The following is a 13,523-nucleotide window of genomic DNA, read 5'->3' as shown; positions in this document are numbered from 1 at the left end:
GTGAAAAACAGGGTTTGGAAAACACATGATTTTTTTAGAAAGAAGGGGCTGAGGACTCATAACAAAGTGCGTTAATCTATGTTGAAATACCAAGGGATTGTGAAAGAACTAGTGACAAAGAAGAGCAAATGTCTAAATCTGTTTGTCCCTAATTCCCACAGAAAATGGTGCCTAATATAAATTACCATACAAGACGGCATTCTTATTAACCCAGTCGTTAGATGTCTACCTTGATTTGTTTTGCAAAGTAGATGAGCCATTTATTATTATATTTTTAATCTCTACCTCTGATTTCTATATATCTTGGGACTTCAAACCCAACACTTCTAATATTTACTTATAAATTAGTCAAAATTTATTTACCTTTCAGTTGTGAAAATTACCTCCCAGGTTCTATACTCTTATGCCTTATTGGAAGCTTACCCTTCAGCGTTACTTTGAGGAAAGAAAGTTCTTTCTCACATAATCAGCACTCAGTTACTCAGAAATAAATGGTTTCTTGTAAGGACAAACATTGAGGACTCTGGCAAGTGAACTGAATGAAAGTTGCCAAACCAAGCACTTTTCGGTGTCCCTACCACCAGCTCCACCACCATCATCTACCAGTTTCTACCTACCGGTTGCCAGACTCCATACAAAGCACTTTAAATGTATTTTTTTTTTTGCCCGCCAACAGAGACATTTCTCATACTTCAGTGTTATTTGGTTGAAATCTTGAGTCATTAAGAAAGCCAATTTTACAATATTTATTGAGTTTTTCCAGCATCCAGCACATAAAAGACACGGGATAAATGCTTACTGAGTCATTAAGAAAGCCAATTTGACAATATTTACTGAGTGTTCCCAGCCACCAGCACACATGAGTGCTGGCTGAGTAATGAGTGGATGACGCTGGAGTCGCATTAACGGCAGTAATAGTGCTAACGGAGTGGCCGACAGTTTGGGACACGTGTGCTCTGTGTGTGTCACCTCCCTCACCCCTCGAAACAGCCTATCGTCTGGGTGCCGGTGCCACCACTCCCATTTCACTCATGCAGACGCCGGGTCTCCGCCAGGTGCAGTGGCTTTCCCCCCGTCGTACAGCTGACAAGTACAGGCCCGGGGCTTGAACCCCAAATTTATTTGACTTCAATGCCAATATCATTGATTAAAAATAGAGTAACAGTGAGTTTGGGTGACAGCCATCCTTGACAAAGACATATCAAGCTGCTTCTTCGCTCAATATATTTAAAAATAGAACAGAATCTTTCCTTTCAGTGTCGGTGACATGAGCAGGGATAGCTGGTCAGCTGGGGCAGCTGTGGGTTCTGCCGACGGCTATGACTTTGTAAAGCGTTGGGAGCATTACACGGGCCTTGGAAGAGGCCTCAAGGTGGTGGAGGTGGGGCCAGGGAGCAGGAAGACGTGGAGGAAGTGCTGAAGGCTTGTGGTTATTGACACTTTCCCAGGCTTCTCAGCCGGGTCTCAGAAAGTTCATGTGAGGACTCGGCTGGTTAGAACTGGTGAATTGAACATTCCTCATTCAGTACACTTGTCAGGTTACAGGTCCATTTTAAGTCATGCTGCATTAAATCAACAGTACTTTTGAAAATGTCCATCTCTATAGACCTCTTATCTAAAAATCAGCTGTTCCATATTGGCCGAATGCCATGCGTTTTGGATCATGGTTACGGAATAAACAAATGGCAGTGGGGGGGGGGAGGGGGTCAGCCATGGTGAGGGAGTCAGTCCTGCCTGGTGGGCTGCTTTAGAGAAAGACCCCCTTCTCCATGACCTTGTGTCCCCATGTTTCATGTTGTAGCACCTGCACGAAGTGCTCCTCATTGACAGCTTTAGGTGATTTGGTTCAGTGACTGGTGAGCTATCTATAGATGCTTAGTCTACACAAAGATGCCCTTGCGTGTTTACCTGTATAACTTTCTAGCACTGACAGAATTGTTTTCGATGCTCGAAGACAGCAGGTTCATTTACTCTAATCTATATCCTTAGGTCATTTTAAACCGGGGGTCTCAACTAAGGACAGTTTTGGTCCCGAGAGGACATTTATCAGGGTGTACAGACATGTTTCATCGTTGGGACTGGGGGCAGGGAGTGCTGCTGGCATGGACGTGGGAGAGACCAGGGGTGCTGCTAAATACCCTACAATGCGCGGAACAGCCGCTGCAGTGCAGTAATATTTGGCCGCACGTGACGATGAAGCTAAAGTCGAGAAGCCTTGCGTTAAAAAAAAAAAGGCCGTTGAAATCCCCTTCATAAAACACTGAAGGTGAATCGGTCAGATTTCTGAGAAAAAAATGTAGTTAAAGATCTAGGGTAAGAAGAATCAGAAAAGCCCTAAAAAATAAGCAGGGCACCCAGGACCTTGAGATTGACACGTCAGGAATTCTCTTAGCGACAGACGGCAGAAGTGACTGTTTAGGTAAGTCCCCCTAACAGTTGGCTCGGAAGTCACAGAAGCCATTCTTCTCTGTCTGTGCAAAGGGTAAGGCCATGTGTGGCGACACCGTGACAGACAGCTGTGGCTTCCCTGGCATTTGCATACAGCCAGGATGCCTCTACTCTTTGCCCTCTAGTGCTAAACTCGGGCATCTTTTTTTTCTCTAACCGGGGTGGGGGGGAGGGGAGGGTGGATAAAAGCATATGTTGAGCTTAGGTGGAATTCTAAAATTGTGTCTTCCCCTGTGAGGAAGGTCCATAGGCAGCAAAGTAACCCTTGAACGGCCGCAGCTCGGTGCTGCTGCTTCCAAAGCTGCGTGTTCCGTGGAGCCGTTTCCCGGAGCCTGTGCCTTTAAACCTCCCACAGCGGACTTCAACCTGTGCTTACTTCCTTCCAGTTCCCAAAACCCTGCCTCATCACATTTGTGAAGGCCTCGTACGTGAGCAAGCCAAAACCAGTCACGGTCCCTGCCACCTCTGATCTGCCAATAACAAGCATTATCTACCTCGGAGTCTCAGAGTCAAAGAAGGCACAAGGGGCAAACCCCTTGTCCCCACTCACTGAAGACACCCCTGGAAAATGGGATGCAGGATTTCTGAGCTCAGAATCAAAGCAGAAAGGAGGGGCTATTGACAGTTACAGAGAGGACAGCAGGATGTTAAAACGCTGGGAGTAAATGGGAATTTCTTCTTTTGGCCTCTTCCGCATTGTTGGAATCTAGGTTTAATTTTTGTGACATTTTAGAAGAAAAGGAAAAGGATGGAACTGAATGTCACCACTTGGGAGAGAGTGAACTCCTGAGGGGGAGCAAGGTGCGCCAACAGGCAGCTGTGCACGCAGGTTGAGTAAGTGGGCACACAAACAGCGGTCTCTGCTTGTACAACCCGTGTTTGGATGTGTAAGTGCAGGTAACCAGGTATGATTCAGAAGCCGCTTAGAAAAACAGGACACAGGGCCCATCGATGCAGCCTCCAGTGAATCTGATCCATGTGCCAGGAAAACAGGATACTGTCCCTGGACTGGCTGGGAGCAAGATTTATGTTTCAGAATATTGCAACATAACTTCCTTCCCTGTCTTGCCTTTGTGCTTTGTTTGAAGGAGGAGAATAAAGGACTGTTTTTCTGCATGGCACTGTGTGAGGATTGGTGGCATAGGGTTAAATGGCACATTGCCCCTTCTGGGTCACTATAGGCCTCCTTATCCCTGCTTTATTCTAACATCTGTTTTAATGGGCATCTTTCATTCATTCATCTGTTACTTAAGAATGCAGCTACTTGGGGTTCTTTAGAACATGGCAAATGAGAATGTAGTTGTCTCTAGCTCATTACTCATAGGATCTTCTGAAGCCTGCCTTTGCCAATGGGAGGAGAAGGGCTCACAGCTGTAGCCAGTGCTCATGTTAATTACTCGAACTCTCGGTAAGGTCAGATACGGTGAACTTTTATAGGATAAAAAGTGGGGGGCAGTGACCTGTTAGTTGTCTGTGAGGTCTCCTCTATATGCTGCCAAGGGAGCAGAGGGGAAAGGCTTCCAAGGATACCTGATCATTGGATGGAAATGTAGATCTTACGTGTCTTCTTTAGACTTTCAGTTCTACTTTATTTTTTTCTAAAATGGGCACATATTCTGTACTTATCAAAAAGTTAGAAAGCAATCTTGGCTAGTCCATGGACTGTGAGCATTTTGCAAGCTGCTGGGAACCTCATTCGGTGACATTTTCCTAGGCATTTTCTTAGAAAACAGCGGAAAGTGAAGTGCTCAGTAAATATTTGCAGCGTAATGAGTGAGTTGACAATCACGTGTTTACTACTGGTATGGATTGCAGGAGATACTGTGAAGATTACCTATAAAGCACAAAAGGTCTGTTTCCTAAGGAAAAGAGTTTGGGAGGCCAAGCGAAGAAATGCAAAACGATTAGCAAACAATGCGAGACTGTGGGCATGTATGCATACATATGTGTACATGCATGCGTTCAGATCTTTTAGCCAATTGAAAAGCAATGTACATGTCTGTACACACAGGGTTACGTATACATTATATACTAACAATTGGCAAACATTGCAAGACTGTGTGCGTGCATGGATGTCTGTGTGCGTGTGAGTGTGTGTGTGTCCCCGCTGAGGGGGGAACCGGCAAGAATAATGTCACTGAGGCTGATACGAGAGTGAGAGTGAAGTGTTCTCGTAGAAGGTGTAAGGAGGCAAGGAGCTTGGTTGACTCAAACGAAAATAAACATTGGTGGGAACATAGGAGTGGCAATACATTTGGATTGAGGGTGGGTAGGAAATAGAAGCTGGCTAGGAGAACCCAGCGTACATGGCAGGCAGGAATTAGGGTGTCTCTAGAGATTCTTTTTAACGCAGCAGAACAAAGCAAGGGAGATAGTGACGAAGAGTGATAATTCGGATAGCTGTAGGAACTGTGGACAAGCACAAAGGAGGGGACATTGGACAGTAGGCCCAGCTGCAGCCCCAGCCCAATGTGATGCAGGTGCGGAGAAGGGACAAGGGGACAGCCGAAGGGATGCTGTCCAGGGAACAAAGACTTGAAACACCTCGAAGGAAAATTCCATCAGCCCCAATGAATATGGGTTGGGTTAGGCAGGGAGGTGAAAAGAATGTCAACTCACAAGCGTTCCAGGGAGAATCGGAGCGGCATGGCTGCCTCCCTGGCGAAGTTGCTGCCCGCCTGCAGGGGCTGAAGTACTTTCTCAGACTTGTGAGTTGTTTTACAAAGGGGCTCTCCATCTCCCTGCTGCCTCGGGGCAGAACATAGTTAACCCACTCCATGAATGTACGTGGTGTCTGCTTTTTCTCACTTGTCTCCTTGGAAAAAATTCTGCAGCCTTCCATGGTAATGAATTCCTGCTTCTGACCGCATGCGTGGTCAGACCGACTTTTCTATGAATGGCAAACCTCTTGGAATTTTAACAAAACAAACAGAGGGAAAAAATCTGCGTACAAACCATCTCACCTTGATTTAATCATCAGGAGAATAAACTCTCCTTTGTTGTGTGAAAAGACTGAGTTAATTTACAATAATCGCTTTTTCAAGATTTCTGGAATTTCCCATTTGCAATCAATAAATGTTTGTCATTTAAATTAAATTTATGGCCCACAACCAGATTTTTGCCACACTTGGTAATGACACTTACGGAGAACATAGACTTCGAGTAAGAGAATAATAGCCATTTAAGTGGGGAAATAATTGGCTGTAACATAGGAACATTGAAGAATGTTGAAACTCATGGAGACTTATGGAGTATTTTAAAAATTTATGTTGTACTTATCTTTGCATTTGTAGCCTACCACAAAATTCCAAATTCTGGGTGTAAATCAGCGAGATGTTCATCTTGGAGAGTCACAAATCAGGAAGCAACAATCTGACCCAGCCTGAGCGCTGCTTTAGCGGCACATCCTACCGCCGGCTCATCTTGCAGGGAGTCTGAGCAGTTTTGTTCGTGTGTGTGTGTGTGTCTGTGTGTGTGTCTGTGTGTGTGTGCACGCATGTGTTCATCCCACCTCCATTAAGGACTGTTTTAGACTTCTTGGCCTGATACCATCTGCCTTATCTTGGGAACATCTGGTTTTCCACCCTGTTCCTTCCCCACGGTTATGCTGACCACTGGAAAAATGGGCCTTGGGAGTCCAGACCCACAGCCGTGTATCTGTCGGCATCGGCCCCTGCGGACGAACAGCAGGTCGCAGGACGCTCGTGCCCTGACCATCTTCCACCACGGCTGACTAACTTCCTTGGGGGTTGCTTCTGGGAACGTGGGTGTGGTTACAAGAGACGAGGTTGGCTGCTGTTTTGTACGGAAGTCGATCCAGTTCTTAGCCATTTGCAGCTTGGAAAGTGAGAATCTATATGTTTAATTAGGCACAGTGATTGTAGGACACTCTCTTTTGTGTTTTTCTGGGCGAAGACCAGCCACTTCGTGTCAGTTACGGTGGGCACTCTAACAACAAGGCGAGCCACTTTAGGATCCCATCTTAGGCTTTCGCCACCTCCCGGACTCTCCAATAGGTCTTCTAAATAAAAATTACTCCACCTGGATGTCTTTGCAGCCAGAAAGATGGAGACCCACATTCATGAGGAGAAAAACTTGGAGAGGATTCAGGAAAAGAGTGGCTCATTGCCTCTTGATTTACTTCAAAGATATTAGTCTACATTACAGTAATCAGGAATCAGGATGCAGCATGGGACACACTGTCTATTTGTACAGCACCTGTGAGTGCTTGTGTAGTAACCTTCTACATCTGCTGTGTCTGTTTGCCCCCGTCCCATATCTGTACGCAGTGTCGTGGAGACTCGGCCCAGCAGATGGCTCACCTCTGAATGAGATCAGCACACAAAGCTGATAAAAAGATGAACATTCAAGACTGCCTTGTTAAGCCAAATCTTTCCTTCCCTGCTCCCTACCAGAGACTTTACATTTTTAATGAGGTTAATTTGTCCCTATAATTATATGCCTATTCATTTAGCAGTGAAAACTTTTATTGTGGGTTTTATAAAATGGATTGCCTATGGTGTAAAACTGTTTTGTAAGGACCACTTCCCCCCCACCCCCCCACCCCCGTTTTTCTTTAGCCTCTCAGGTTACTTCCAAGACAGTGCACACACAGGTCTACAGTTTGAAAGCAAAGCTGGATATACTCTGTTTTACTGTAGCCTGCCAAAGATGCTGAATTACCAGCAGCTAGAATGAGAGCGAGGGAAAGGGGAGAGAGATACACAATGCAATACACATCCGCATTCTTGGCAAGGGCAACATTTTATGAAGACAAATGACTTCTTATCCATTACACCATTTGTCCCTAAACAATGATAGGCAATACTTTTGTGCCTTTTCTGTTCCAAAATAACGTAACAGTCGCATACTTTCAGATTCTAAACACTAATACTTTGTAGACCTGCCCATCTCCATTACTACTGCAAGTTATTCATTCAAGGTTTGTGGCAGGATAGATTAATGAATGACCAGATCTTGTGTAAAATGACTTGGCCTGACTTTTAAACAACTACCTCCTTTTTCTTTCTGGGACAGTCTTGTGATTAGTGTTAATGGGCTCTAGAGACCAATTCCCAAAAGAGCTGTTTTTTTTCCCCCCAGAAGTAACTTCCTTAAGTGTTCCTCCTCCTTTTTCATTCTCTCCCAAACTTCTGCTCCATGGCAGTCAGTTCAAGGAAGTCTAAGCAGGCCGGTAGGGCAGGGAGGAAGGAGCAGACCCAGTCGCCAAATCCTTGGTGGCCGATGCCCTTCCCCATGCCAAATCAGCATGATTTATCAGAGCGCTGTCCTTAGCACAACGGAGTCCAGAGTGAGTTCCTTGGTGTTCCTTGCTCAGTAGGCATAGCTGGGGCTCTGAACTTTGAAGGAGAGCCTCAGAGCTATTTGCAAAGTGCTGGTGCTTAGTGAATACTAAATTACATTTAGGAAACAGTCAACTGCTAGCAGTTGTACTTCATTTTTATTCTTGACACAGACACCTAAATCAGAGAACAGTAACATTTCGGAGATTATGGAAGCAGTTTGGGTATGTTCCAACACTATAATAGGATCAGAATTTTAAGGCCTTTTGTATTATTACCAATAGTCACTTAGTTTCTACTGCAGTGTACTTTGTAGGGAATTACAGCTTTTACTAAAAAGATTAAAATGCTATTATGCAAATGATTGCAGTATGTTATTATGTTTACAAATTAACATCCATGGCTCAACACACAAATTAACTAACTATTTTATCTATGTTATTAAGGATTTAATAAATAACTGTTAATAAAAATGGGGAGCTTGGAACACTTACTAGGAAACAATTGTGATTTAACACAGAACTCGAGCATGGTGTTTAATGTTCTAGGTGATATAATGGTAAAATAAAGTTGAGCGGGGCACACAGGGGAACCAGGGTCATGTGAACTGCAGAGAGGCTTGTCCGAGATGCTGATGACAGTGAACTCAGTAGATTTAGGCTCTCATGTACAGTGGGCAGCATATCAGTAAATCTAAGCAATGCACACACACACCATCTTCTATAAATAATTAGTTTATTGAAATGATAATTGTCCTTTATGGCACATTTAATATGTTCCATACACGCAGAGAATACTTTACTCTAAAATGCAGCTCAGAGCAGATTCTGCTGCGGCGAGTAGAATTTAGCTGCGGAATATCTCCGTGTGATAAAAGAGGAAAAGGCGAGGCTCAGACTACGATGGCTTTACAAACAGGCTGCAGATTGCTATTCCTGGCTGTTCATAAGAGATCATAAAAGCCAGGAGATAAGAACTGCCAAGGTCCCCGAGAAATGAATGTATGTGATTATGTTATCTTGGGGGTTGGATTTACCAGACAGACCGACAACACCTTGACTTTAGTCCAACAGGAAAAGTAGAAAGAAATGCAGATTTTGGAGAGCAAACTTTGTTAAAATGGGGAAGTTTCTAAACACTGTGATTAAAATGTTACAAAAGAGATCCAGGGTTCTGGTTACTGAATCCTTTGCTAGATCTCCAAATGAGAGGAATAGGTGTCAGCTAATATTAAGCAAACAAAAAGCAAGATGGAGACAAAAGAATTACTAGAAAACCCTGGAACAACCTCATGTGTATTTCACATTTTGGATTTATTTATCTGAATAGCCAAACAAAGATGTTGAAGATTCCCGTGTAAACAATAGCTTTTTTTTAGGTCTACCTACACATAAATAATTAAATTAAGTAATAAATAAAGAAACCATTCCATTTTTAGTTCTACCTGCAGAGGGCCACTAACCTGAGCTTCTCAGCAGGACTATCTAGGTGTACTTAAGAAACAGAGGCTCAGGGAAGCAATCACACACTTGGTCAGGGTTTGGACCCTTGCACACAATACAAGCAATTTATTTTGTTCCGAATAGCACCTCTGTTGTTGGAAAACTACTTATGCAAATTCTGATATCTAGCTTGAGCAAGGTGCCCGGTTCCTTCATTTCGTTCCACATTTGGGTAAATTGTGTTGTTCTTCCCTCTTCCAAATGTGTCCTTGTGGAAGCAAACACTTGCAAATTGGTTGGAGCTTGCTAAGAGAAAGGAAGGGGGTGGGGAGAGAACAGGAGGAAAAAAAAAACCCAGAGCCAGAGGAGTTGCGGGGACAGCTTATGATTTGACGGCCTGTGGCCTTGTCTGGTTCCCAGGCACCTGATCAGGAAAGTGGTACAATCCTGTTACGCAGGCAATTCTGGAGCCCTTGCCGACGTTCACCTGACATGCCCAAGGTTTAAAGTACCTGCTGTAACTTTACACAGCACAGTGGGAATGCGTGCCTGCGCGTGTGCCTACACATTCACACTCTTTTTTCTAAAGAAAGCAAAAAGAATACTGATACTTGCCATAGAAGGGTGGTAAAATAATTAGTCCAGGAGACAAATGTCTTGGCCCGTGTTTAAACAGAGCTTTAAGGACACAGTGTTCCCAACAGTCACATATCTAAATACAAACCGGTGTCAGCTGCCACGCAGACCAAAATGTAATAGCTTGCTTTCACATAGGTCATCGTCAACCCATTTTGGTCGCAGTCACACTGCACATCTGTTTCTGCACGCTGCAGCTTCTTAAGGTGGCATTTGGACCTCCTAAGAACACAAACAACCAAGCTATAAATTGCCACTGCTGGAGTTATTTTGAATAAGTGTATACTGTTTCATATTTATAATGGCGAAGCTTCATAATATTCACAGTGAATATATAACACCGATCAGTTCAACAAGCATGAAATTGTATGTTGTCAACTTGTCACATAAATAGAGCCATATTCTGGCTTGCGATAATGTTGAACTAACATTTTTCCCCCCAGAATTGTTGAGAGGGTCACGAAAACGTGGGGAGGGAGCACTTGCTTTGGGTAGATAAAGTGCCAGGGCTATTGTAAAGTTGATATTACTGTTGATGAGTTCCTTTCTTCCCCCTCCCTGCAAAGCATTCGCTTTTCTTGGGTGAATGCTAATTGGCTAATCTGGTGTGTTTCTTCTGTCATCCAATGGTATCACTTTCAGCCAGTGCTGGAAGCCTTTTTTCGGGTTGTGTATGTGTGAGGAGCTTTTTTTGTTCTCCTTTAAAACAATTTTTCGGTGGTTTTTTTTTTTTTGCCTTTCTTTTCTTTAGTGCAAATCTGTGCTAATTGTCATGAAATTCTCTAACTACACTCTGGAAAGCCTTCTCGGTGCATTTGCAGTTAATTCTTAATTCGCTGCCAGAGCACTATGAAGTGAGAACTGAATGTTTTGGTCAAACTTTCCCATGATGAAAATTTCGAGCGCTGCAGAAAAGAAATTACTGAACCAAATGTGCAACTGACAGAAAAGGAGAGCGGAGGGAAAAGGAAAGGCACCCACCGGGAGCTCGGGAGAACTGCAGAGAGAGCGTCCACAGTGGCTGGTGTTTCTGCACCACGGGCAGGAGTAGAAATGGGTGCCAAGTGCTTTTTCACTTTTGGGAAATTCATAGGGTGCCCAAATCCTGTCCATCTTCTTCCAAACGGCCTGGAGACAGAACGGGTTGCCGTCTGTACCTGCAGTCGTGTCGCTTGACCTGGTTAAGCGGCACCCTGTAAAACCTCGGGACAGTGCTGTCGAATGCAAATACTGCTGGGGTACTTACTAACACCATCTTTTCATCCCGTATCCCTTGTCCTAGGGGTGGTCACGTTTTCTCCCATGAGCTACGACTTCTGGGCCAAAGCCCTACGTCTCCAATTTCTGCAGAGTTTCACATATCTTAAGTCATATTATGGACTTAAAAAGCCAATACTAGTTTATTTACCCTTTCATAAAAAGATAATGATTGTCAGCCATTGGAGTGCTCATCATCTTACCAGCGTCTGGGGACACAGTGGTTAGAAGGGGACATAGCCCGCGGCTCCACGAAGCACACGGTGTCTGAGGAAGGCAGGCCTTTAGAATCCAGGGAGCTAAGAGCTTGGGCCAAGGCAGTGAGGCAGGGACTTCTGCACCTGCTTGTTACCCTAGTCATCGCTAACAGATAAATTCTGCCCTTCTCTGGACTGGCACACTTACCATCTTCAGCAGTGTGTTCACCTTGAAGTGGGATTTGCCGGAGAGCGTCTCTCCAGGCTCTCGGGACCTTCTATTCCAAACCGAGAGCACAGGTGGGGCCCAAAAGACACCGGGCCGTGGGACGGAACGTTTGACAGGAGACACCTGGGATTTTTGGTGTCTTACACACGGGCTATTGATAAAAACAGCGGTTTGCTCCTTGCACTTGCTGAGGGAAGACAAGAGGAAGGCGACCTCAGGGAGGAGAGCGAGGCTGTCGGTGGAAACTTCTGTAATCAGCCTGCAGGGCTGGCATGGTTAGACTGTGGCACCCCTGGCGACGTGTGTGGGGATCCCTTTGGGAAAAAAGTGTTTTGTACCATTTTAGGCCTGTTGACCTTTCTTTCTAATAATGATATTTCAGTCCCGCCGGAAGGGCTGGCACGCTTTTCTGCCTATATGCCACATCCCTGAATATTGTGGCTTTTCTGTCCCTTAGAGCCTTCTTCTTGGCTCGTGGGACAGTCCTGCACAGGGACAGTCCTGTTACCTTCAGGGAAGCATGCTCCCTATCCCTTGCCTCTCATCACACCTCCGTGGAGCTTTATTCAGGTGGATTGCTCTGGCTTTCCTGTGTTGCTCCAGCGTTCGTCTCTTCTCCCCAGTCCTTTCTGAGGAGTTTATTTCTGCTTTAGAATGGTGCTTACGTAGGGAAAATGCTCCTCTATTATAGGAATGCCCTTGGTTTTCTGTGGGCTCTTGGCCTAAGGACATTAGCTTCCCTGGGTGCCATGTCGTTTGTTCAGATGAGAAGCTGGAGCCTCTGTATTCCAGGCATAGTTGTCCTGGGTGTCCAGGGATCCCTGCCAGCTCAGATTCTGTCCAGAAATGTTCTCATGTCAGGATCCTCTTGTGTCTTGCCAGCACATGCTTTGCGGAGACACCCTGCTCTCCTCTCAGCTGCACATATTCCAGCCTGGCTTTTTCTTTCAGGCAGTGCTGCCCAATGGGCAGGCTCTCTTTCCATCCCGGCTGGAGAGGAGTCTGGGCATGCGCCGGAGCATGTGAACGCAGCAGCGATGTTGCCACGCTGCCCGGGATGTGTGACTTCTTTCCCCTGCTGGTCCCCAATTCCAGGGCTCTGCGTGCACCAGCTTTGAGAGTTACATTAGGTCACCATGCCACTGTCTAGCTCCTCTAATCCTATCACTGGCCAATCCCAGCGATGTAGCTGAGGTGGCTGCTCCTGTCCTAAAGGAATTTGTGTCAATTTCTCCTGGGACAAATCCACTCTGGACCGCTTTGCAATATTTGTTCCAACTTAAAAATTTGACATAGCCATTCCATCCACACAGTAGCAAAGAATTTTCTGTGTTTAGGTGCACTGGAGATAGCTGGCAGTCACCTGGTCTTGGCAGATAACTGGGGCTGGCGATCCACGTAGCGTGATCCATGCCCGGTTTAATGTGTCTTTGAGTGGCAAATGTGCCTTTTCCCTGAGTCAGCAAAAGGCACGATACCCCCTGACAGTCCTGTGTCACCTCCCTGCTGCGTCTGTGATACAGAAAAACGAAACACGGATCCTACCTTTTCCCTTTAGGTGCTGGTTTATTTTTTATTTCCAGCTGTTTTAAAGCAGAAAGAAAAGATGTATGTCCCAGAGATAGGGTGCATTTTTATTTCATCACAGTGGTCATTTTTGTAGCTCATGTCAATAGACCTCATTTCTCTGGTCATTATTAGCTTAGAATTATTAATTGTCTGAAATAGAGCTGACAAAGGTGCCATTTGTGAAATCGTCTCTGTGGAGACACACCAGATGCAGAAAAATCAGACCCGCAAACTCACTGCACTTTATTCCCAGATAAGCTCCTCCAGCCCTCACTCACACTTGCTCCCTTTTGCCTTCCTTACAGTTTAAACCAATCTAGTTGTCTGTTTCCCAAGCACAGGAGAGATAAGAAGAAATCATTTAGAAAACTAAGGAGCCGGTAGAGGCAAGGAGATAGTAGCAGGAGGTAGGCCTGGGCCAAAAGAGACCAAACTAAAAACT

The 13,523-nt window shown here is 45.1% G+C and overlaps 1 protein-coding gene across 3 annotated transcripts in view; it reads left to right on the top strand.

Moving 5' to 3' along the window:
* PPARGC1A (PPARG coactivator 1 alpha) overlaps window positions 1–13,523 on the top strand; it is a 631,109-nt gene that overhangs the window by 538,487 nt on the left and 79,099 nt on the right. The gene's annotated exons all lie outside the window — the stretch shown is intronic.

This window comes from Phyllostomus hastatus, unplaced genomic scaffold (assembly GCF_019186645.2).
Source record: "Phyllostomus hastatus isolate PE091 unplaced genomic scaffold, TTU_PhHast_1.1 phas_contig_196, whole genome shotgun sequence".
NCBI classification, from domain to species: domain Eukaryota; kingdom Metazoa; phylum Chordata; class Mammalia; order Chiroptera; family Phyllostomidae; genus Phyllostomus; species Phyllostomus hastatus.
Note: the sequence above shows the minus strand (reverse complement) of the source record. Positions and strands in the feature narration are given on the sequence as shown.